We start from the raw sequence: 24,452 nt of genomic DNA, 5'->3' as shown, positions 1-24,452 counted from the left end.
CACACACAAATTAAACACTTGCATGCAGTTCCAGAAGAAGTGCCCTCCTGCCCGTTCGACGTGCTCCAGCCTCCAATGCTCTTCAATCTTGGCAACGGGTGATGGGCCTAAGTGAATAACACAATATAAGGGCAATCACCCTTCAGCTTGCACCTATAGCTGAAGGGTGATTGGCCAGATTTCATTGCAGTCTTGCCGCCCCGGCGCCAGCAACATTCACACCTCTCATGTGCTGTGAGCCAGATTGTATTGCAGTCTTGCCGCCCAGGTGCCAAGTACATTCACACCTCATACGTTAGGCACTCAAGTCCTGTGGACCCCCTGGGAATGTGTCACCCACCCCTGGGGGTCCGCGGACCACAGTTTGGGAAATGCTGGCTTAGAGCGTTTGCCTTTATAATCGGTTCATTTAACTTGTTAGCGACTTGGGCATTATGCTGATCAAATATGTTATGGTAAATATTTGTCCACAGGGTCCAAACCAGAAAGCAATAGCAATTGGTACCAAGGGGAGAGGCTTAGGGGCTTGACTTTCACCTGACTACATTTGATCAAAATATGCTCAGCTAGGCCACCCCTCACCCTCCCTGAAGATGCAAGGATTTCTGAAATGCAATAGGAGTGGTATATGAAAGTCTTTTATGGACCACGTCTCCTGAAGACAAATCAATTCGAAGCCTGAGACAAAGCCCACACCCAGCCCTTGTTTCGAAGCTTCTTGCGTAGTCCTGTAATATTCCAAGACAACACAGAAAGAGGCAACTCCAAGGTGCTTGCCCCTAGAGCAGAGTTGTGACGTTGGTATAATATCTTTGGAGTTCCTCCCGGATTGATGTAAGATTTCGATGTTGTGTAGTTTGAGGAGCTAAAAAGTCACACAAATCTCATTGACAGTCAATCATTATTTTCCATGCTATTTAAGACCGTAAAGCATTTTTAAGTGGAAGCCTTGGAAAGCGTGACCGAGTCATCAAACTGACAGAGGACTTGTTGGTGATAGTAGCTCCTTTATGCATAACCAACGAAGGAATGAAAAAGTAACCCAGGGGTAATGCTCTTACTCGACCAGGTGAATCTTCAAGGTGACAGTGCAGTTAGGAGCTATCTCACCATCCCTGGGGATCTAAAATTGACAACCACATAATCGCTTTCAGTTGAATTTGGCAATGACCAATACCTGACACTCTTCTTGCTGTTATAATTTCGAGAAGAAAGCCTTCCTTAGGCCGGACATTAGTACTGAACCAGTAAAAGACTTTGTGCCTCAAGTCCTCCTCTGATTCTTTCTTCCCCCTCTGCAAGGTAGGGACACAGTCCAGAATGATGACATAAGGTATTGCATCCGGGGGGGGGAGATGGAAGTGTGGCTGTGATCGGTGGCTCTCTGAGCTTCTTCAAGGTCAAAATAAGTGTGTCTGTTGCTCTTTGTTCTTATTGTAGTTGCGATAATTGTGATTGTTGTTAGGGTTTCCTGATGTACGACATTTATTTCCCCCCTCAATCAGCTGAACTCTAGTATGGAAATGTTGTTTGAATATGATTTTACCATAAATAAATTAAAAGACATGAGGCCTTTGGCAAAACAGGAACAAGTTGGTTTAATTAAATATAGCATCCAGTCTGAAGACAGTCTCAAAGTATAGAAGTTTGGGCCGCACATATATACAATTTGTGGGTACAGTAAAACACTGACATTCTTTGAAAAGCATCATAGTTATAAATAAACAGAAAAACCATCAGTTAAGGGGTCATAGATGGCTCTCGACCTCGGAGTGAGCTAGTGTGGGCCAGTGTGTGTGTATCCCGATGTCTGGTGTGGGGAGAGTGTGATCATTTTGTGTGGTATGCATGTCGTGTCCTGATTAGCCGAGTGTTCCTAACTACATGTAGCATCTAACTTTTGTGGTATTTTGGGAACACACGCATTTGACTAAACGTGTTTTATTGGGGCCAATCTCCTAGGTCCTGTTTGAGGTGTGACTACCGATCTGTGTCACACAAACACTTAGCCCGTTTGTCTTTGTGCTAAGTGTAACCTCACCTGTGACCTGTCAATCGGTAGGCTTGGGTTTGGGTCGCAGGGCATGTCTGACCATGTATCTCTGACTTGGGGCTGATGTAGAGGTTATCTTGGATAAATCAGACAGCAATGATACAAGTACGTGAGTGTGAGCACGTGTAACATGGCAGTCATTGAATTTCTTTTTTTACAGATACTCTCATTGATATACGTACAGTTGTTACATCGTACATCAACATTGCATTCACTGATAGACACCATTATGTGGGCATAAGTTTCACTGTACATAAACATTTGATTTACTGGCATTGACATCACTGTGCGTGCTTAGGTTACAGCGTAAATTGATATTGCATTTACTGGTATTGACATCATTGGGTGTGCCTAGATTCCAGCGTGCTTTGGTATTGCATTTATTGGTACTGCGCTGCTATGCAAGCATACATCAGGGTGCACATTGCTATCGTATTTATCAATCTCAGCAGACGGGTTGAGAAGATGAGGCCCCAGGTGCATTTACTGGAGAGAGTGTCGAACCTAAGGGATTATTCATTGTGTGTAAATTCCCCAAACAATTAGATGAGGATTGCCCGTGAGAGGCCACAATCTTTTTCAGCCCCTGTTCAAGGTTTACCATCAAAATCTTTTTTAAAACACCTACTATTGCTTCCACTGGAGTAAATCATAGTTGTAGGATTTAACTTAATTACCCAGTTGGACCATTAGTTCATTTTGGGGTCCGTTGTTTGGAGTCACTAAGCCTATCAGAACTCACAGGTTTTGACATGGCTTCCTTTTTACCAGCAGCTTTGTAGTAGCTGCTTGCTACACCTGCTCTTTTTTAATGGAGGAGAGTCGGAGAGTGATGGAGGGTCAATGATAACAGAAGAAGGAATTACAGAGGGAACCATGACCTCCACAAGGTCATCCTTTACGCCGCCGTCCACAAGCTCTTTTTTATTAATGGCCAAACTTGGTGTCGCAGTATTATTCAGTCTTGCACAGGAGAGTCCCATTACCCCATCTGTAGAAGGCGACTCTGTACTTGGAGGTACCGCCACAACCATTGTTTGGGCCAGTAAGCCCTTGTAGGTTACATAAAGTCAAAGAGCTCTGCCTCACAGCATTTATTTGTTCCTCCACATGGCCTATCTCAGAATGTAAAGCACCGATTACCGTGGATAAATAGTTTGTGATAGGAGGTGTATTAAATGGGGCTGCTGAGATTTCGAAGTCGAAATCCCTGAGCCTTGCATTTTCCTCTTACCCATAAAAGGACTTCTTGACTTGGTCAAAAATACAATAAAAACGGACCCCAAGGTGGTTACACTTACTGTCTCATAATCAATTTAGTGAGGAGAAGAACAACGAGGACAAGGCTCACCGCTAAATTTAAGATGTATGGAGGGTGTGGACGGGGGAAGGGTGCAGAAGTGCCCCCCCTTGGCCCGGGCTTCTACCCAGGGTGTTCCGCGCTGTGGGAGTCAGTGGACTCTTTTCAAGAGTCAGGCCCCTGGGGGACTGAATCGTAGCCCAGCAGGGCCTCTGTGAACACAGGAAGGAGACCTATCAAGGCATTGCGGGCCTTGGGTAAACCATGTGGCTATCCCGCGCTGAAGGAGTTGGTGGGCGCTTTTCACGTGTCATGTCTGGCCCCTACTGTTTTGGCGGGGTAAATGCTAGGGGACAGAGTCCCACTCCAGCAGGTCCTGAGTGAATATGGGAAGGAAAATCAGCAATGCGTTGAGGGCCTAGGATGGCCTGTGTGTGTGTTCCATGCTGTGGGAGTCGGTGGACCCTTTTCAAGCGTCAAGAGTCAGGCCCCTCCTGTGTTGACAGGGTAAATGCTGGGGGACCAAGTCAGACCCCAGCAGGGGCTCAGTGAATGTGGGGGGAGAACCAGCAATGCGTTGCGGGCTTTGGATGACCTGTGTGAGGGTGCTATCTCCTAAATGGGATTCCTAAAGTTGGCACTTCAAGGTATAATACAATTGTTCAATTAAACCTGACTTGATACCCAAGTCGAATTAATGTAACCTTGAAGTAAAAGAGAATTTTAGAAAGCCGCCACTCTGTTGCCCAAGTTTTCCAAGGGCCATGTGTAGATGCTGGCCACAAGACAGCCTTCTCCTTCCTAGAAAAGGGCACAATAAAGGCTTGCCATTGGAAGAGGAGTTACCTTTCTCTGGCAGCAGTGCTTAATTTGTTGTATAATAATAGTCACTGCAGCTTTCACCACCCATTGCTCCTACCAATGCTGCCAGTAACAGTACCAACACAACTAATTACCACCACATACCTAGCAGTGTGACAATTCAGACTATTAAGGCCCCCAAAGTAATAAGAATGGCTTGTGCCACAAGTATTAGTCATTTTTAATGTATATTGAAATAATAAACACGTTGTTGTGCTGATCTCTAAATTAGAGCAGTCTGCCACATGGTGGCGCTCTTTGTCTAAGCGCCGGTATTTGGTGGACACTCATAAGAGGGGATCCTCTTTTATCCAGGTAGACAGGTTGGTTTCTGGGACAGAGAGGGAAAAACAGTTGCCAAAATGGTTTTGCCAAGGGCGTGTTACCCTCAGGTAGCCATGCCTCTAGGGTGGGTTACCAAGCTCCACAGACTGACAGACAGGTTCTACTATTTTAGGAGTGGGCAGAATATTGCATTCTGGGATAGCTAGATGCCAGACATTGCAGGAAGTTGTCATTAGGCGGGAGGGAGACAGGTAGCCTATTAGGTAGGAACCACAGAATCCCCAAGGGCACTTTCAGGGCATAAATATTCCACCCGGACCTCAGATCATATCTGCAGTGGAGAGAGGAACAAAGAAGGACTGCCCTGCTGTTCTTGAACCTAGCACAGAGAGGCCACACCTAAGATGGACTGCACCTGTTGCTCCTGGGCTAGAAAAGAAATGACTGTGCCTGTGGTGGCCTGCTCGAAGAAAAGTCATCCCTGAACCCCAGACAGAAGAAGCGAACTTCAAGAGTAAGTAGGGTGGCTTTCATTTACCACTAAGCCCTCCTTGGCTAGACAGTAGCCACAAACTCTTGATCACCCCTGACTGCCAACGTGCAGCCCTGGAGATCAAGTCCTGATGCTCAAAGTTGCACCTAAGTCTGCTGGCCCTAGGAGAGTCATCAGAGTGTAGTTTGGTTAGCCAAGGACACAAGCCTCAAGCGAAGGGAACTGCTTATTATGTTGTGACAGGAGACCAGTAGTCCAGTGTCAACAGATTTTGAGGGGCATTGTTTCCTGTGGCCAAAGTCACCCTACCAGAACCTTTGACCAGGCGTAGCCCCAGGAAGTCCCCTGTCAACCATAGAGCAACCATAGAATCCTTCAGCATCCGGTATCCCTTGCATCAGGACTGCTCCATTAATGGCTATGGCGGTTCGCCCATAAAGCACAGAAACTGGGCTGGAGACTGCTTTGATGACAAGATAACTATCGTACAAATTCTCACTGCCCCCCTCCACCTGCCAGTTTACATTTTGAGTAAAGAGTTGTGATTTACTGGTTCACTTAAAAATATATTCCTTTGGAATCCTCAAGTTGATTTTGTTCATTTTGATGTTTAAAAATCCATAAAAATAACATCTATTTTGATAAAATGGTGTTGGATTTCTTATATTTCATGTGACTTTCCTATTTGGTTCTTTTCGTACTACTAAATAATTTGCACTCATTCCCTTGTTTAAGCGTGACTGCTTGAAATCACAGCTTACCCAGGGTTGAACTAGGGTTTACCAAACAAACGTGACTGGACCCAAGATGGCATTGTGAGTGTATTACCCAGTGAGGTCACATAACCACACTGTATAATACTCCACTTTTTCCAATTGTCTATTAAGAAAAGAAAGACTTATTCCCATTTGGAGGTCCTAACCTATGAAAATCATGAGATATGATGTTGGACAATATAACGCACAATATTTTAAATATGTGATATTAAAAAGACCCACGTATTTTAATCGCTCGTGATGATTAATGGATTTATAAGATTCTATTGAAATCATATTAAATCGCCCCACTGGACTTCTTTGTCAAATATGTACTGTATTTGTAAATAGATGCGACTGTGTAAATATTGTATTTTTAATTGACTTTTTTAGTATGCTTTCATGGTCATGTGAAATGTACCGAATAAAGCCTTTTTGATTTGATTTGATTACTCCACTTTTCTCTCAAACTTTATTTTGGAATACACACTTTAGCCTGATCTTTCACTAAGGCTCTGAGAACACCCAAATCTACCCTTGATTCCTTACTGCCTAGGACGACTTCTCACAAACAACCAGCTGTCCACCTCCCATCAAGAGGAGGATGATAATAAGTAGACACAAGATATATGGGACCTAGACTGAAGTGCTTTGATAAGACCCATACCGCATGCTCCACTTCTCCAAATCTATCCAGGCACACTTTCTTCATATCAGGAGTGCCAGAAATATTCACTGCCAGAAACCTCAAGGTCTTCCATTCCGATCACAGCATGAAAACAAAGCTTGGTGAGTAAAGAGGTATCTTTGCAAATCTGCCAAATCATAAATTATGTCAGTTCAGCAAATGACACCCCACAATAATCCCAAACCTGGACACTGTGGTAGCTAGCATCTAAACGTAGCCATGTATTTTCCCTCTATGCAGGCATCCTGTTTACCATCTCCTTAGATTCCAAAGACCCAATGACAAAGCCATCTGCCTGCTAAGTGTCACTTACAAGCACACATTCTGGTCTGGTCGCTTAGTGGACTGATGCGTCCACTTTAGGGGCCTGTGTTTGACCTCATGATCACAGGCTCAAATCCCGGCAGGTTCACTCAGCCTTTCATCCTTCTGAGGTCGATAAAATTAGTTCCATTGAGTTGGGTAGCAAACATCTGTTATTCAGTGCCAAGATACCCTTCTGGGTGAACGTGCACTTGACAAATACACGTTATGTACTATGCTATGTTACAAATGGGTGGAGTTACAATGTCAATGTATTAGCAGAATGTATTAATGAGACCTAAACAAGTGTTGGGAAGAGAGTTTTCAGGCAACATGTCCTGCATCAAGCTTAAAAAGGTACTAACAACACAGGGGTCCACGCATAACCTGTAAATATTTTGTTCATTTCAGATAGTCATAAATTCACACATATCCAAGGCTGCAGACACATCAGTGCACATTTAAGACCTTCTCTGTGTACCAAGCCCCAAACGTTCGGAATGCTGCCACTTGCCGAATTATGGGTTTAATTAAAAAAGGACCCATGCCTCCAGTCCTACAGAAACTTTACTGTCTTTAGGCCAGTTTCCAGATTAAATTCAAGATCCTCTTACTTGCCCATGCCCACCAAAGATCAAATGTTATGCTGTCTCATCCCCCTGATAATCCATCACCAGAGCCTCATCAGCTGCATCTCCCTGGTCACCCCAGATAATTGCACAAAAGAAGTGGCATAAAAAAGGTCAGTATGCCAGCGGCCTTGAGCAATTGCCTCACTTAACATCTGCTATTGTCCATCACTCATACAGCTTCATATAATACCCATTAAGGAGCTCTTGCCCAATAAAATACAATACCCCTCCTATGCAAGCCAATCTAATTTTTGCTGGTAGACAAATGGTTAAAAATAAGAACACAAAGTAAAACATCAGCACAAATGCAGATTCCTTAACTACCATATCCCCACGGTAATCTTCACTGCCTTGGTATTGGTGGGTTGTGCTAAGCACATGTAGACAAATCAGAAACATATATAGAATTTCATATATTAATATATGTAAGGAGGCAGACTAGTGCTGTCTCTTTCCTAAAATTTAAAAAGCTATTTTCCCTACCCATGATTGCATCACATTCTTTTTTTTTAACTGTCTTTGCTTGTGGTTGTTACAGTTTAGAAATTGTAGTTTTAACCTTCCAGTGATTTCTCCCTTGCTCTGTGCTGACCTTTATGTTAAGCAGCAGCTCACCCCTAGTTCCCATTTTGTGTTAGCAAATGAGTGAAACCAGCCCCCCTCCTTCCCCCTCTGGCAACAGGGATATTCTACATCAGAGAGAGAACAGAGGGTGCTCTGAGACAGCAGTAATCTGCTGTGAGCTGTTTAAGCTGTGTTTTATGGGAATTGTGCACTTATTTCTGGCTAGGAGAGTGAGTAAAGTTTTATACAAACAGTATTGTTAGGGGACAAAGTTTGTTACGCTCTCACCTACAGAAGTCCAAAGTGTGGAATGAGCCTGTCTGTCTCCTAGGAGATTCCGAATAGAAGACCAGTATTGTATTTAAGACGAGACACACGAGTGGTGAGTGAAATAATCCAATTTATTCCACAGGATATATCAAACACTTCTACATCAAGAGCCTGGGTCTAAACTGTCGTCTCTGGAATCATGAACGCGCAGCGTTCTTGATTCCAGACGACATCAAAACACCACACATTTCCCTTCGTAAAAGAACAAATAAATAAATAAATAAATAGGATCACAACAAACAATGAATTTACAATACAATACAGAATATCAAATAGTGAGTCACAGATTAAATTAAAGAAAACAAACTTCATGTGAAATTCATACTTAAAACGATATATACAGAAAAAACAAATAATATTAAACGAAACAGAAGTAAAAACATTTAATCAGATACTAAGCACACTACTTGTCAAAAGTATAATCGTTATACTACACAGGATTTTGACGCTTTCTTTGTGTGCGTCGATTAAATGAAGCATCACCAGTTGGAACTATAAACTTTCTCAAATTTTTCGCATCATTGACAGATTTAGAATGTGATGGTACACAAGAATAATTGACTTTACAATTTGGCCACAACCAACGTGGAATTTTAACTATTTTAGATAAACTCCACACATTACCATCAGATAACTCAACTACCTGTCTACCCGCACGTAAGACTTTCAAGGGATCAGAATAACGTGACTCTCCTGATCTGATTAGTCTTCTTTTTTTTAACTCTAACCCAATCATTAACATGAATTTGAGAAGAAACATTTTTTGGACAGTTTTTAGTTTTATCCTTATTACTAGTCAAATTTGTCATCCAAGATTGACACAAATTGGAACTACTCTTCCTCCCTCTCATTTTTTCAACAGGAGATAAATCTCCCATATTCCTAGGAGTATTTCTATAACACCATAAAATTTCACTTAAGGCTTGCTTGCAGTCCTTTCCATTTCGTAAAGCTAATTGTAGACCTTCTTTAAATACTCTTATCCACCTTTCGACTATTCCGTTACTCTGTGGATAATATACAGAAGCTCTTTTATGATTGATGCCATGACATTTCATAAAATCTTTCATTTCAATAGAAATAAACTGCACACCATTATCAGTGGTAATGGAATCAGGAAAACTTTTCTCTCTCAAATATTTTGTTTAAGAATTTTATCACTACACTTGAGGTAATATTTGAAACAATTTTTACCTCTGGCCATTGTGAGAATTGGTCTATTACAATAATAGCATACAAAACACTTTTATTATAAGTTAATGGTCCTGCAATATCCAATGAAACACATTCCCAAACTCGACTTGGTCTAGATATTTGAAAATGCTCATATGAAATATGTTTTTGAGATTTGTCACTCAAACAGCATTCCATGCAATCTCTAACTTTATGTTCAATGGCTCTGTCCATTGCTGGCCACCAAAATTCGCTTCTAATTCTGTTTTTCATGCTCGTCATCCCTGGATGACCCTCATGAGCCATATTTAAAATACTTTGTTGTAATTCACTAGGAACAACCATTTGTAGACCTCTAAATAATACATCATCATTCAGAGATAACTCATGAGCAACTAGAAAGAAAGGAATCAATTTTTCTTCTAACTCCGTTTTTTGTGGCCATGATGATTTCACATACATTATAACTTCTCTCAATATTGTATCTTTATCACATACTGATCTCCATTCATCATCTCGAATACAACCTTTTGATACTTCACAAATAGAAACAACATTTTCTAATTCAGTATCTTCTTCTACCACATGGTCATCAGGTGCAGGTATTTAACATCTCGGCTGCCCTACTTAACACCCAGTCAGCTGTCCAACACCAGTACGAGCTATTTGACTATATCGACACGCATGAACCTGATCTCCTATTTTTAACCGAGACCTGGTTCAGAGCGGACTCCCTGCCCAATGTTCTAGCTGCACTGCCCCCTTCACACTCTGCCATCCGAGCGGATCGGCCTGAGGGCAAGACGGGCGGAGGAGTAGCCTTGATAGCTCGTGCTGACTTGCACTTTCAGATCCTTCCCTTTCCTATAATCCCTGAGGTTGACTACTTGGTAGCGGGCTCGACCTCATACCAAACCCCTTTGACCTGTGTCCTTGTCTACCGCCCCCCTCAACTTACTTCATCTTTTATTTCTAGCTTCCAAGATCTCCTGGCTACTCTGGCGATAAATAACTCGTCAGTCTTAGTCCTAGGGGACTTTAATTATTGGCCTAACGACCCTGCCGAAACGTCTCATTCTAAAGATTTCACCGACCTCATGATTAGCCTCAATTTTGTACCTCACATCCATAGCCCCACTCACACTCATGGTCATACACTGGACCAAATGTGGGCCCTAAATGTTCCCACAACTCCCCCCACCATCTCTCCCTGCCCTTGGTCGGACCATTCTCTCATTTCCTTTTCCCTTGCACTATCTCCTGAGGTTAAGCCCCCGCTCCCCAAGAACACCTGGATCGATCAGGAAATGGGGCAAAGCCGATATGCCCTCCCTTTGCTTGTCCTTGTCCGAGTCCAGCCCTGATCTCTCAGGCCTTGCAGCCCCAGTCCAATTGGAATCCATCAATAATTGGCTGATTCAATCGGGTGACAAATTCGCTCCTTTGAGGCGGATTACGGTTAAGCGAGCCCATGCGGCTAATAGGTGGTTCCACTCTGACCTTAAGGTGAAAAAACTAGCTGCACGGAGAGCTGAGAGAGCTTGGAGGAGAGCCTACAGCCCTTTACTGAAATCCACATACCATACTGCCTTACAGACTTATAAAAAAGGCATTCTTAAAGCTAAAACAGAATACTACTCAGGAAGGATTTTAGCGGCAGAGTCCCAATCCAAAGAGATCTTTGCCACCGTCTACGAATTGGCAGCATCCGATAGAGTTACGACAACAGTCCCTCCCTCTCAACATCTCTGCGATTCGCTAAATGAATTTTTCATTGAGAAAGTCGCACAGATTAAAAGTAATATACCTCCTCCCATCGCTTACCTTTGTTAACCCGTCCCCTCCTCCCTCTACTTCCAAACTGGCTAGCATCCCCCTGCTGACCAAGGACTCACTCCTCCCTCTGCTCCGGCGGGTGAAGTCGGGCTCCCCCTTGGATTTTGGTCCCGCTCATGTTTTAAGAGAGATCTTCTCAGCCTGTCCTATCCCTCCCTTCACGCTTCTTAATGACTCACTAAGTAATGGTGTGGTTCCCTCTTTTCACAAATCAGCAGTCATCATCCCGATCTTAAAAAAAACTGGCGCTGATCCCTTGTCCCCAGCTAATTACCGTCCCATTTCCCTCTTGCCCTATTTGGGAAAGGTCTTAGAAACCCATGTCACGACTACCCTGAGCACTTATGTGGAGGCAAATCACTGCCTCTCCCCTTGCCAGGCGGGCTTCCGACCTCTACACTCCACAGAGAAGGTAGTGATCTCAGTGATGGATGGACTCCGCGAGGGTATTGACACCAACCTTCCGCAAGCCCTTGTTCTCTTGGACCTGTCCGCCGCTTTTGACACGGTGGATCACTCCATTCTTCTCACTCGTGTCAGGGCGGCGGGCATAGAGGGCTCTGCCCTCTCCTGGCTCAATTCCTTCCTGTGCGATAGGGCACAGGCTGTTCATCTCGCTGGTTTCACTGCCTCCTCACGAAAGGTGGAGTGCGGTGTCCCCCAGGGCTCTTCTTTATCCCCTCTTTTGTTTAATTTATACATCTATCCCCTTATTTCTTCATTGCAGCAGCTCGAGGTCACGGTGTTTAATTACGCCGATGACCTCCAGCTTATCTTTAACCTCTCTCACTCCCCCTCCTCTGTTCTGAATTTTCAAACCGTTATGTTATTCATCCAAGACTGGATGAACTGCAACCACCTTAAACTCAACCCTGACAAGACAGAGTTGGTCTTGACAGGAGGTGGTTGCAGTCCCTGGTCCCCCACGTTCTGGCCTCTTTCACTTGGTGCCCCCCCCCCTCCCGGTTACTAAAGTCAAAACCCTTGGGATCTTCCTTAATACCCAAATATCTGTAAACCCCCAGGTCAGTTCGGTGATTTCCTCTTGTTTTTTTTCCCTCCGGATAATTAGGAAGATATCCCGCTTTTTCTCCCTCCCGGCACTGAAAATAATTGTGATGGCAATGGTGCTCTTGCGCCTCGATTATGGGAACATAATCTATAACGGCGCACCGGCCTATGCCATACACAGCTAGTGCAAAATCAGGCTGCCCGCCTAATCCATGGGTTGCCCAAATTCCACCGAGCAACCCCACTGCTGAAATCATTGCACTGGCTACCCGTGAGGGAACGGGCCTTATTCAAACTAGGTTGCCTCAACTTCCAGGCCAGGATGGGCACTGCCCCCGAGTTTATATGCTCAGCCATCAAACCCTATCTGCCGGGCAGAGAACTTCGCTCCACCCACATGGCACTCCTGGTCACACCTCGCTTCAAGAAAAAGAAAGCAGGTGGGGCGAAATTCGCGGTTCTTGCACCTGCCTTCTGGAACTCCCTTCCCATGACACTTAGGTCTGCAACCTCCTATTTAGAGTTCCGGAAGAATCTGAAAACCCTCCTTTTCTCCAGAGCTTTTGCTGCCTAACCTGCCCCTCTTGCTGCTGCTGCTAGTATTAGCTCCTATAGCGCCATGAAACCGCTGGGTATAAGCGCGCTCAATAAATGTTTTTAAATTCAAAATTCAAAAATTCAACCTCGATAGGCAATCAGCTAATACATTTCTTACACCTGGAATATACTTCACCTTGAAATGAAAATCTTGCAATTTGTACTGCCATCTTGCAATTCTTGAAGTCGCTTTTCCACAACCCTTTGTAGTGAATAAATCAACTAAAGGTCTATGATCAATCCTGACTTTAAAAGTAGTATCATAAACATATTTACGAAAATACTCAATTCCCCACCAACAGGCTAGGGTCTCTTTCTCTAAAGTAGAATATTTCCTCTCAGCACCTCTTAATGGCCTAGATGCAAAACCAATTATAACTAACTGTCCTTTTTGATTTTGCATCAATACTGCTCCAATACCTGCATTAATTGCATTAGTAATGATAATAGAACTGCATGTTGTGTCAAAAGTTGCCAAAGCAGAAGCAGATGCAATACTTTTCTTTAACTCCCTAAATTCTTCCTTACACTTTTCATCCCACAAAAATGATAAAAAAAATTCATTAAACATCTCATATTCAACGTCTTATCTGCAAATAATGGAACAAATTTCGCATAATATTCGGCAAGCCCCAAAAAAGATCTGAGTTGATCTTTATTCTCAGGATCAGGAGCTAATTCAATGGCCCTAATCAAATTTTGTTTCGGAGAAATGCCTTGCTTACTAATTGAGTGACCTAAATAATCAACAGATGATACACCAAATCTACATTTGTCCTTTGTGAGTGTAAGACCATTTTCTTGCAAAATGCATAAAACCTTGTGTAAAATGTCTGTGTGTTCTGAAGAACTGGACGCAAAAATCAAAATGTCGTCCTGAAAATATAGGACATTTTCAATGTCCTTAAATAAATTGTGCATCACCTCTGAAAAACAGAAGAAGCAGATATTAAGCCAAAAGGCATTCTTTTGTATCTGAATGCCCCGTCTGAAGTGATGAAAGAAGTGAGATGTTTATTATCATTGTGTAAAGCTATCTGGTGGTACGTGTTGGACAAATCCAGAGTAGAAAATATTGATGCCCCTTTTAATTTCGTGAACATTTCATTTAAATTGGGAAAAGGATGCCTATCAACCCATACATTATCATTCAGGTCCCTCAAATCAACACATAATCTCACCTTACCATTAGGTTTATGTGCCACTACCACCGGAGATAACCATTCCGAAGATTCTATTTCTTCAATTACATCCAATTTAGACAGCCTTTGTAGTTCACTCTTAACTGCTTGTCTTAAATGTAATGGGACCTTTCTTACTTTATGAACTTTTGGTATGGCATTTTGTTTAAGAATAATTTTATGTACAAATTTCTTCAAAAGACCCTATTTCGCTGAAGAGAAAACATTAGGAAATCTCCTTTCCCATTCTGAACCTGGGTCAGATTCTACATTTGAAATCAAATCTTTGATTCTCCAGACGTCACACAGTGCATACTCCTTAATGATATTATGTAGCATACAAATCGATTTTTTTGGGCTATTATATCTGACCTTTGAAGTGCGGTCTAGCTCTGCATCCAGTAGCAGGTTAAAATCTCCCCCTAACACTATAGGGATAGAAAATTGTAATAAGTAACTTGCTAGTTTATGGAGAAAACATGGGTTATCTTCATTCGGGCCGTAATAGACCCCACATAAGAGTTTAACAGTGCCCACTGATACCACTACCGCCAACCACCGCCCTGTCTGATCTGTAGCCCAATCATGGACAACTATTCCTTTATTGGCCCGAATAATGATTGCCACCCCTCTCGTTGTACCCGATTGTTTTGAGCAAAAAATTTCCTGAACCCACTTGTATTTTGTAAAAATATCTCTACATTTATTTACTTCCAGGTGAGTCTCCTGTAAAAAAATTAATGATGCTCCAGAATTTTCTAAGAAGTGAGAAACGTTGAATTGTTTCTTATAACTCCCTAATCCGTTAACATTCCAGGAGAGGATTGTAGTTTGGCTAGCTTGCATCATATACTAATTTTAAATTTTGACTGTGGCTAATAACAAAACGTAGTACCTTATAAAAATGATAGTTATTAACAAAAGTAAAAGGCTTTTTTATGGTGCATGAGGACATTTTTTTTTTTTTTACCCCTACCCCTGGAACACCCACCCACCCTCCCTTGGGGAACCCTTCCCTCCTAATTGGCGAAAATACGCCCTAAGAGGCCCTTTTCCCTAATTGCCCTACCCTAAAAAATAAAGAAAAACATATGTACGGGTCTCATTCCCCTATCTCACCTATTGTTTTCGTGCAAGCTCTTAACTTAATTATGTGTAGTGGAAACATTGTATATATATATATATTTTTTTTATTTTTTTATATTTTTTTTTTATTTTTTTCCCCCTTTCATCTTTCCCTTTCTCTCTTTTTTTTTTTTTTTTCCCCCTTTTCCCTTTCCCCCTTCTTTTTATTATTTTTGTTCTTCTCATTTGAAATCAAATCTGAATATCCAAGTAATTGCTCTGGATGATTAGGATCTAAAGTTATCATCAAATCTCTCTGTTGTGGCCAACCCAAGAGACAAGATCCATCTTTTGCAACATAAACCTTTGAACAAATTGTTTTACCTTTAAAACTTATGGTAGTATGGAAAAATCCTAAAACATCAATGGGTTTTCTACCATACCCAACTAATCTTATGTCAGGTGGAGATAAACTAATATTAGGAAATTCTTTTAACTATTCCTCACCAATGAGAGTATGTCTTGCACCAGAATCAGCCATAATATTTACATTTTTACCCCCTATGACAACAGTACAATAAGGAGCATCTTTTACAGACGTATTAATTTCATACACTGCCAAGAGAAATTCATCATCATCCATGTCACTCATAACTTCTTTTACATTTTCTTCTGTTTGACCTTTACGATCAAAATTTTTACTTTTGAATTTGTTCTTATTTCTGCACATTTTCGTAAAATGCCATTTTAATTTACAGTACCTACATACCTGGCCTATAGCCGGACACTTCCTGTCATTTGCCAAATGACATACATATTCTTTTTTTTCCTGATATTGTTGGCCCTTATTATTGACATCATAGTTGGTTTTCTTGACAAGATTTACTTCAGATACTTTTTGTTCAGCAAGTTGTTTTAAACCAATTTTCATATCCTCAAAGCGATGAGCAATGTCCAAAGCTTTGTCTAAAGTTAAATCTTCTGTATCCAGTAGCTTCCCTTGAAGTTTAACATCTGCAACTTTATGCACCATTTGATCATGCAGCATCTGATCTTGAAAAGTAGAATAGTTGCACTTTGACACAAAAATTCTTAAATCATTCATAAAGGAGTCAATAGATTCATTCGGCAATTGACCTCTACTTAGAAATTTGTGGCGAGAAACCACCTCGTTGACTTTCTTTATATACTGTTTATCCAATTGACTGATGGCTTCTTCATAAACATCCACATCTCCTTCAGATGAGGATTCTGCATTTCCACTTGGAGGTAGATTACTCAAAACATGTCTACCTTCTGCTCCTAAACAATGTTTCAAAATCGCAATTTACGTTTTTCGGTATAATCCTCACCACCTATCGCGTCAATATATGCTTGAAAACCTTCTTTCCATCTTTTCCATTCCAATATGGGTTTTCCAGGTGAAGGTAAGAAAGGTGCAGGAGCAGAAAAATTCTCCATTGCAAAAGTATTAAGAAATAATAAATGTTAAATGAGGCTGGAAATTGCTTTGAGAGAAGGAATATAAAAAAAAAAAAAAGCGTTTTTTTTTTTTTTAAATAATGCTTGACCTATAATTCACACTTATGTGGTTTACGTTCAAATTCCAAGTCTTGTCATACTCGAAAAAAATGATTACCGCGTTTAAAGCATCGTTTTTTCGCCAAACTGTATTGCACAGACTGTAAACGCAATGTTTTTTGTCCCAAAATATGGCCGCCGCACGTTTTGACGCTTGCGTGAAGCGTTCTGACGTCACGCGTACACAGAAGCCTTCATCTTCTTCCCAAAATATGGCCGCTGCACCTTCCGACGTTCCTACGTCAAACGGAGCATGCGCAGACTGCTCGGAGATCATCCGACTTCAGAAAAAGCTTCGAAAATTATTTAAGCACTCACCGAGAGTCACAGAAGGACGCGGTTTTCATGAAATGCCGTCGTGAATCACGACAATTCATCCGGAACGCGGTACCATAGGATAGAAACAATCCACGATGAACAGCTACCTGATCTGCATCAAGCAGGACTCCAGGCTCCGTAATTCGTCTCCAATCGTCGCCAGTATTGTATTTAAGACGAGACACACGAGTGTAATCCAATTTATTCCACAGGATAAATCAAACACGTCTACATCAAGAGCCTGGGTCTAAACTGTCATCTCTGGAATCACGAAAGCGCAGCGTTCTTGATTCCAGACATGACATCAAAACACCACAACCAGCTCCCGAGCCCCAGCCCCACCACCGTGTCAGCAAACCTAGGCCTGCTGATTGGCTCCCAGTCAACACTGAGCCCTACTCTCACACCTGCCCAGACCCTTAAGGGTTTGATGGGTGACCCGCAAAACATTCACCTGCAGTTTCCCTGTGCCCCATATTGCACTGAACCAAATACCAGGAGGTGGTAAAGAGACTAATGCTGTCTCTTTCTTAAAATGTAAAAAGCGATTTTCCTTACCCGTGATTTAATCACTTTTTTTTATGCTGGCTTTGCTTGTGGTTGTTACAGTTTAAAAATTGTAGTTTTGACCTGCCTGTGACAGCATAATTTATCACCTGGTTTGTGCTTAAACTTCTTGTGGTTTTTACTTGTCCATGACTGTTTTCATTTAACCTGTTGAATTGTGGGATTTGCAGTCCAAAATCTGTAGTTGTTTCCCTCTCATTCCCCGTGACTATCTGTTTTTCCCTCCCAATTTCTCCCTTGCTCTGTGCTAAGACCTGTACGTTAAGCAGTCCACCCCCAGCTTCCATTTTGTATGTGTTAGCAAGTGAGTGAAATCAGCCCCCCCCTTACCTCTAGCAACAGGGATATTCTACATCAGAGAGAGAACCGAGGGTGCTCTGAGACAGCAGTAATCTGCTGTGAGCTGTTTAAGCTGTGTTTATTAGGGATTGTGCACTCGTTTTTAGCTAGGAGAGTGAGTAAAGTTTTATACAAACAGTATTGTTAGAGGATAACGTTTGTTAGGCCCTTACCTGCAGAAGTCCAAAGTGTGGATTGAGCACGTCTGTCTCCTAGGAGATTCTGAATAGAGGAGCAGCTCCCAACTCCCTGGCCAGCAATCCTTGTCTGAAGATGCTGGGACCTTATATAGTCTGCTATTGGATGGTACATGTGTGCACTGATTGGTGGTTGTGTCTGGTGTTTCTATTGGGTTAGGGTGGGTGTTCTCATAGGTTGCTTATTTGAGGGTCCTGAGGGATTTCTGGGTCAGTGAATCAATAAATATAGTGTTGGGACTAAGGCAAGAGTTAGGTTTTCTATTGGAAGTAGGGGTTAGGGTTTCCTGTGTGATTGGTTGCTGGGATTTGGGTTGGGACTAGGGCTATGGTTAGGCATCCCATTGGAAGTAGGGATTAGGGTTTCCTGTGTGATTGGTTGCTGGGACTATGGTTGGGACTAGTGCTAGGCCTGTTATTGGACACAGGGGTTAGGGTTTTGGGCCTGATTGAGTGCTTGGACTAGGGCTATGATTGGCTATAAGGTCTTGGTCTCCTATCGGTTCTAGAGTTTAGGGCTAGTGTTGTGATTGGATTGGGTTAGGACTAGGGTTCCCATTGGATGAAGTGGTCACCTGATTACTATGGCTATAAAAGGGCAGGGCTTAGGGCGTCTCAGCCCGGGAATCAAGGCAAAGGGTGGAGAGGAAAAGGGTAAGTGCCTGTCTGAGCCTGTTCGGGACCAGGGCCAGAAATGCTGCCCATTTTCTCATCCAGTAATACCCACCCTACACCATCCACATCCACATCCACAGAGTAACAGGCTCACACCAAATGTACTCCACACATTTACCACAAACTAACCCTATGCACAATTGAATGTCTCAGCACCACCTACAAACTACACAAACCACACCTATACACCCTTCTATCCCAGCTACCAAACATTTGCACCATCACCTACAAACAGTACACATCTCTATCCTATACCACTAGCCAATCCACTCATGACTAACACAACCCAATTCCACACCATACTTGACTACAGCCCATCCAAACACACACTCCCACTCTAATTACTCCTAACAGAGCCTCTTTTATCACTAACAAACATATACTCAGCTTTCCATCATTTGTTGTTAGGAAGTGTGTCCTGAATATGACCAGCACCCCTATTGTAAACTAAGCTACCTATATTGTGTGCTCAGTTTGGCCACTAGATGAAGTCATTGTACGCCTTTACCACACTGTATAACTTAGTCCACAGCATGTTTGCTTAATTCTTTTTATTACTTATTTGTTTCCGTATTTAAAGTTATGCCCAGTATAATCTCCTTTGTTGAATGACTTTTTTTTTATTTCACAAGTTTTTATTGGACATTTCAGTAAAAACAAGGGGCGATGTGCGTACAATCAGCGTACAGATAAAAAAGCATCCGAACCAAGATGAGATGAGATTACAGTGTTATGGTCCTGAAAGAAACACAAGTGATAGTACAATATTACAGGACATGTATGATGGTCCTAGTCCAATACAGGATGGTCCGGGTAGTAACCGAGTACCACATCTAATAACATAAGGTCTTAAGAAGAAGGTCAGAGAAGGAGGGGAAAGAGAGAAACATAGAAGGAGGAATAGAGAAAGAGGTGGGGGAGGTGCGCCACAGAGTAGTGTGGATTATCTGGATAATACTGCACGACTCAAAGCGTATATGCAGCGAGCAGAAGACCCAATATTCTGGGGTATTCACGGTGGCTTATAGACGCTAAAGTAGTTATACAGTGCATACCACATTTTCCTACGTGCGGGGCGCCAGGGAGAGTTTTGCAGAGTGATATTATCTGCCCCACGGAGGTTAATTACCCAGTTCAATCAGCATGAATAACTGGCCTTTTTTGTGTCCTTCCAGTTGTTGAGAACAACCTTAACTGCTGCCGTGAGTGGGAGGTCTAGCAAATCTCTATCCGGCTGAGGGAGTTGTGCCGCCTTAACAAAGCCAAAAACTAGGTAAGGGAGTTCATTGGGGGGTAAGACGCCAAATACTTTGTGAATGAAGTCAAAGACCCTACCACAATAAGTGGAAACACACTCACATTGGAGGATGAGATGGTCTAGGTCCCCCTCTGCACATTTACAGTTCCAGCAGAAGGCATCTGGGTTGATTTTGTGAGCATAAAGGCGAGCTGGCGTCCAGAAGACTCTGTGCATGAGCCAGAATTTGGTTTGTGAAAGAGTAGGGCTAATTGTATGGCTCTTGCAGCATTTCCACGCCATGGACCAGTCCGAGTCAGAGATTGTAAAGGAAGCGAGAGAGAACCAGAATTGCGTAGAGCGTTCGGTCAGCTTGGAGGACTGTGGGCTCAGTATTTTATATATCTTTGAGACTTGGTGGCCTATTTTATCCAAACTGGAAAAGTACGAATGGAGAGCTGGGGGGTGGATGACAAACCTGCTTTTGTAATGGCTGTTTTTATATTCAAGAAGGTATAAAATTTGGAGGAGTTAATCCCAAATTTCGATTGAATCGCTGAAAAAGGAAGAGGGTAGGCACCGTCATAAAGTTGGTGAGGGAAGAGGATGCCCTTCTCAATCCAGGTACGGTTGTGCAATGGCTTGCCTTTATATGTAATCCTAGGGTTCTTCCAAATCGATTCCCACCTAGACTGTCGTATCGAAGTGCTCATCAGTTTGTCAATTTGAAATAGGGCCAGCTTGGTATTGATAAATATGGATTTCGAACAAGGTATTTGATTCGATCTCATCGACAGGATTGAGATGGGGTGGATATTTCCCAAGAGGGCCTTCTCTATATCCAACCACACAGGTGAATGGCCCACGGGGGGAGATAGCCAATAGGAGCCTTGTTTGGCCAGAAATGCCAATTTGTATCTTTTAAAGTCAGGGAGGTTGACGCCACCAATTGATTTATCTAATCAAAGCTTCTGTAGGCTGATTCTTGCCTTTTTACCTTTCCAAATGAAATTTGTTAGTGTCTTGTCCAATTTATTATGGAATTCGTGGGATAACAGAGGAAGCATATTGACCAAATAATTGATCGGGGCGTAACCATCATTTTGATAGTCTCAATTCTTCCCCACCAAGTAATGAAGCGGGGAGACCAACCCTCTAGTTGTGTTGTGATTTTCTCAAGGAACACAGATTTGTTGTGTTGAAGGGTTTCGATATTGGAACTACCGAATTCAATCCCTAAGTGTTTTTTATAGCCAGTTTGCCAACATAATCCCGAGGTGCCTAACACTTCTCTACTGGTGAAGATATTTAGGGGCTTAACTTCAGATTTGTCTCGGTTTAATTTATAGTCCGAGTGTAAGTAGTAGGGTGTCAATGGAGTCCATCAGGGCCGCTATAGAAGTATTTGGCTTTTCAGTGACTATCAAGATATCGTCCGCGTAGGCCGCAAGTTTCCCTTTCGTGTCACCGAACGAGATCCCACTAATATTGTCATTTTGTTTTATGTCCCGAAGGAGAGGTTCTAAGGCCAGTAGAAAGAGGGCAGGCAAAAGGGGGCCACCCTGTCTAGTCCCTTGCTTGAGTTGAAAGGGTTCAGAGAGGGAACTGTTTATGGCAATTCTTGCGGATGGGCGGGAATATAGCGCCATAACCGTGTTTGTGTATTTATCTCCCAGATTAAATAAGTGCATGCATTGACGCAGAAAAGGCCACGACACCCTATCGAACGCCTTCTCCGCGTCAAGCGTGATTGCCACCGCGGGAGAGTTTGAAATTTTTGATTTTTCTAGGACATGGCATAGGAGTCTTGTGTTGTCATTGGACAACCGGTTTTTTAAGAAACCTACCTGGTAACTACTTATCAGGGGCGGTAAAATAGAGTTTAATCTACCGGCTAATGTTTTTGCGTACATTTTACAATCTAAGTTTATTCGCGAAATCGGTCTATAATTTTTAGTCAGCAACGGGTCTTTCCCTTCCTTTGGTATTACTATTATAGTTGCCTCACTCATCGTGGGGGAGACACTGCCAGTTAGTGAAAAGGATTGGAACAGGTTGAGGAGTATGGGTTTAAGAGGGTCCTCAAAGGTTTTATAGAAATTAGCTGTAAAGCCATCTGGGCCTGGTGCTTTATTGTTTTTTAGCGTTTTAATCGCAGAGGAGATTTCTTTAATTGTAAATGTGGCCCCTAGTTTAGTTTTGCCTTCTTCCGAAATTTGGGGAAGGTGGATTGACTTTAAATACTGTGAGCATTCCTCCATGTTAAATTGTAATTTGTTTTTATATAGATCCTCGTAGAAGGAATGGAAGGTGCGAAGGATATCCTTCTGCTTGGTATGGGTAGTAATGGACTGGTCTTTAATAGATGTGATGTGAAATTGTTTCCTCTTGTGCTTAAGATAGGACGCCAGGAGTTTCCCCTGCCTTATTGCCCTCACACAGCTTCTGTGCCTTAAATTTATTAATCCATACTCCTGCCAGTTTACTTAGTATGGCGTTGTATTTATATTTCAGATTGGTCAGGCGGTCCAATGTAGGTATGTCAGTTAAGTTGGTAGCATGAGAAATTTCCAATTTTTTGATTTCTCCTTCTAGAGATTCTAGTTCAGAGTTTAACTCCTTATTCATGCGAGCCCTGATTCCTATTAATGTGCCTCTTATTGTGGCCTTGAAGGCGTCCCAAATTGTTGAGATGTCTAAACCTGACTGCGTATTTAGTTCAAAGTACTCACGTATGGCGAGCTCTATCTGTTGTTTATTTTCGGGTCTTAGCAGAATCTCCTCGTTAAGCCGCCAACGTTTTGGAGGGATGAGGGTGTGAGAGCCTGCCAACTTCATGTGGATGCAAGAGTGGTCTGAAACCAATTTTGGGGCTATTACAGTTTCGTCAATGAGGTGCGTGAACGGGTTAGAGATTAATAAATAATCGATTTGTGAGTAAGAATTGTGTGGTGGCGAATAGAAGGTGTAGTCGCGCCCTTCTGGGTGCTGGAGTCGCCAGGAGTCGTGGAGATGGAATTTGGAGCATAATCGCAACAGTGCCTCATGGGAGCGTGATGGGTGGTACACACATTTAGATTGCCTGTCCAATAGGGGATCAAGGGGAAGGTTGAAGTCCCCGCCCACTACTAATAGATCATCCTTGGGAGAATGACTTGGTTTTGAAGTGGTTTTGCGGACTCAATATTCAAACGTGTTTTCCATCAAGCACACGTGTCTGCTGCCTGTCATTAACAGAGAGTGTTTTGACAGTTGGCAGTGTGCACACGTGTGGACGTTTTGACAGTTGGCAGTGTTCACACGTGTGGACACCTCATGTGCCCCACCCATACGAGAGCTATAAAAGACGAACAAGAACCATGACAGATGCTTGCTCTCGTCATTCTTTTCCCGCTTACCTGATTCCGACAACGAAGCCATGCAGCCTCTCCTCTTCATCTACCCAACGCGTCTCCAACGTTGCAGAATTCCATGGTCTCCAGGAAACGGACTAGACTCCTGATTGCCTCCGGGACTTCCTCTGCTCTAAAAGAGAAAAAAGAATCAAGTCAGCAATTTTCACAGTGCGCACTTCGCGCAGAGAGGACATACAACTATTTCAGGTACTTTTATTTATTTCTTTATTTACTTAAAGATGCTCATTGACATTACCGCTTGAACGAAGAAGACTATTCCTTCATTGTAAGAACGCTCTGATCAAGTGACTTTGCTTATTATTTCCTGCATTCTTTGCTGAACAATTGAGGTACAAAGAGTACCAAGAGGATAGAAGTATTTTCACTAGTAAGGACGGTTCCAAATTGAAAAGTTTGTCTATCAATGTTATATGCACAGTGAATTGAATGTTAATTTATGTTGTTTATTTTGCTGCAGACACCTGAGGCACAGGTTTACGTGTTTAGCATACATCAGAAGATAGAAGGTGAATAAATCTTATTTTGAATGAAGGGCTACACCGTAGAGAGAAAGGTACAATACTCTATTATGTATATTGTGACAATATAGTAAACACTAAGCACAAAAGAGTATCATAGTGCTGATATATGTATTGTATTGTAGATGAGCAAGAATTCTACCACATAGAAGTTGCTCACGATACTACGGACGTTCCTTGGACAAAGAAGACGGCAGTGTTTTGTTTTTTGTTTGCTTATTTAGCATACATCAGAAGATAGAGGGTGAATAAATCTTATTTTGAATGAAGGGCTACACCGTAGAGAGAAATGTACAATACTCTATTATGTATATTGTGACAATATAGTAAACACTAAGAACAAAAGAGTATCATAGTGCTGATATATGTATAGTATTGTAGATGAGCAAGAATTCTACCACATAGAAGTTGCTCACGATACTACGGACGTTCCTTGGACAAAGAAGACGGCAGTGTTTTGTTTTTTGTTTTATCCAC

The 24,452-nt window shown here is 42.4% G+C and overlaps 1 protein-coding gene and 1 long non-coding RNA gene across 2 annotated transcripts in view; one reads left to right on the top strand and one right to left on the bottom strand.

Annotated features, from left to right (window-relative positions):
* Positions 1-23,498, bottom strand: part of LOC144770147 (uncharacterized) — a 36,106-nt gene extending 12,608 nt beyond the window's left edge. The window contains exon 1 of the long non-coding RNA XR_013598812.1: positions 23,440-23,498. This is a non-coding gene — a long non-coding RNA (uncharacterized LOC144770147). The remainder of the gene's footprint in view (positions 1-23,439) is intronic.
* Positions 1-24,452, top strand: part of WFIKKN2 (WAP, follistatin/kazal, immunoglobulin, kunitz and netrin domain containing 2) — a 343,688-nt gene that overhangs the window by 153,957 nt on the left and 165,279 nt on the right. The gene's annotated exons all lie outside the window — the stretch shown is intronic.

Source organism: Lissotriton helveticus, chromosome 7 (assembly GCF_964261635.1).
Source record: "Lissotriton helveticus chromosome 7, aLisHel1.1, whole genome shotgun sequence".
Lineage (NCBI taxonomy): Eukaryota > Metazoa > Chordata > Amphibia > Caudata > Salamandridae > Lissotriton > Lissotriton helveticus.
Note: the sequence above shows the minus strand (reverse complement) of the source record. Positions and strands in the feature narration are given on the sequence as shown.